We start from the raw sequence: 2,499 nt of genomic DNA, 5'->3' as shown, positions 1-2,499 counted from the left end.
TTTGGTCCTTAGATTGGGTCTATCCCTTTTTGTCCTCATAGACTTACCCAAAAGATGAAGGGGAAGAGAAGGATATAATGATGGTGTAGGTAGTGAAATAGAGAAGCAGCGTCGCCTGGTGGATAAAGCATGGGCCTGGAAGTCAGAAGGACCTGGATTCTAATTCCAGCTCCATCATTTGTCTGCTCTGTTAACGTGCCTCTGTTAACTCATCTGTAAAGTGGGGATTCAGACTGTGAGCCCCACGCGGGACATGGACTGTGTCCAACCTGATTAATTTGTATCTACCCCAGTACGTAGTATAGTGTCTGGCATACAGTAACCATTAAACAAATGCCATTAAACAAAAAAAAGGACTTACATGCAGGAGAGGTCAGTGGCAGTGAATCTCCCTAGAGAGAGAAGAATAAGCAGTGGGGATGATATTGCTGTCCCTTGAGGGACTAGGAGGGGCCGGTGGAGGTCACAAAGAGATGGGGTTGAGACAGGTCTTCTATGATGAAATGGGTGTGATTCAGGGAGCAGGAAGGTCTGGAATACAGTCTGGAGACTCAAAAAGGAAAACACATCTAGAGAAATAAATATACAAACATAAATATAAGGAATCACAAGGGTGGAAGCAAAAGTGGTATTTTATGGTATTTCTTAAACACTTACTGTGTGCCATGTACTGTACTAAGCACTGGGGTAGATGCAAGCTAATCAGGTTGGACACATTCCCTGTCCCACATGGAGCTCACAGTCTTAACCCCCAGTGTTTACAAATGAGGGCACAGAGGCACAGAGAAGTTAAGTGACTTGCCAAAGATCACACAGCAGACAAGTGATAGAGCCAGGATTAGACTCCCAATTCCATGCTCAATATGCTAAGCCATGCTTCCTCCCAGTTGTCTGCTCTTCAACTCCTGTGATACTGAGGGAGCCAAAGCCACAGGCTGAGATAGGAAATGGGCTCAAGGGGAGAGAACAAAAGATGATAGGTTAGCATCTCATCTTGGACTATAAATTCCTTGTGGGCGGAATGTGTCTACCAGTTCTATTGAACTGTACTCTCCCAAGTACTTAGTACAGTGTTCTGCATAAGCTAAGTACTCAATAAATACCAGTGATTAAATGATTGATCGATCTTCACGACAGTGGCAATACGCCACCATTCAATCGGGCAAGTTGAGCCTCTTCCCATGTATGACCACAGTGCCAGAAAATTATTTATGCCCCTCTCAAATTTTTCTCAATGAATTGCAGTATCATTGAGAAAACCATTTACTTTAATGCCTCTAAAACTGCCCCAATTGTATGGCATTAAAGCTAGAAGGTTTCCTCCATCTCCAAAGAGTAATTACAAGAGTAAGTAGTATTAAACTTTAGAAAGAAACATATGTTAGATATAAATAGTTTTTTTCTTACTATGTGTTCATATATGGGAACAAACTCAAGGAAGGAAGGCTCTGAAGTTTCCTACCGCAGAGATCACCAAGATCTCTGTGGTATAGAGGAAGAGAAAAGACTGGCCTAAATAATCTCCTGAAATCTTTCTAGTTTCAAGCTTCTAGGGTTGTATACTGATGAAATGTATCTGAAACTGAGCTTTGGTTCCCTAAGTGTCTGAGAACCTCTCCAAACACTTCATTCACTAATTAAACCGGCAAACCAGGATTGGAATTGTATAGTAAGTAGATATGCTTGTCTCTTCACACATATGCTATGACTCTTCCTTTCATTTAGTTACATGAGCCATGATTTTTTTCTGCTGCTAGTTGCTCATCTTTCAGTGTACTTTGGGGTTGCCTGCCAAAACTAAATGATGGTTGTATTTGTTAAGCGCTTACTATGTGCAAAGCACTGTTCTAAGCACTGGAGGATACAGGGTGATCAGGTTGTCCCATGTGGGGTTCCCGGTTTTAATCCCCATTTTTACAGATGAGGTAACTGAGGCACCGAGAAGTTAAGTGACTTGCCCAAAGTCACAAAGCTGGCAAGCGGCGGAGCTAGAATTAGAACCCACGACCTCTGACTTCCAAGCCCGAGCTCTTTCCACTGAGCCACGCTGCTTCTCTAAGAGTAGTAAGCCTTCAGGAGAGAATTAGTTAACATGGCATTTATGCAGTGTCATGGTCATGTGTTTTGTTTTGTTTTTCCTTTCAGTGGATGTGAATTCTTGGTTTGGGCAATTTCAAACAAAAAAATGCATACTAGGATTAATGGGCTTCAGTCCCACTGCCTAGAGAAGCAGCGTGGCTCAGGGGAAAGAGCATGGGCTTTGGAGTCAGAGGTCATGAGTTCAAATCCCAGCTCTGCCACTTGTCAGCTGTGCGACTGTGGGCAAGTCACTTAACTTCTCTGGGCTTCAGTTCTCTCATCTGTAAAATGGGGATTAAGACTGTAAGCCCCATGTGGGACAATCTGATTCCCCTATGTCTACCCCAGCGCTTAGAACAGTGCTCTGCACATAGTAAGCGCTTAACAAATACCAACATTATTAGAAAGGGGCTCAAAATG

This window comes from Ornithorhynchus anatinus, chromosome 7 (genome assembly GCF_004115215.2).
Source record: "Ornithorhynchus anatinus isolate Pmale09 chromosome 7, mOrnAna1.pri.v4, whole genome shotgun sequence".
Taxonomy (NCBI): domain Eukaryota; kingdom Metazoa; phylum Chordata; class Mammalia; order Monotremata; family Ornithorhynchidae; genus Ornithorhynchus; species Ornithorhynchus anatinus.
Note: the sequence above shows the minus strand (reverse complement) of the source record.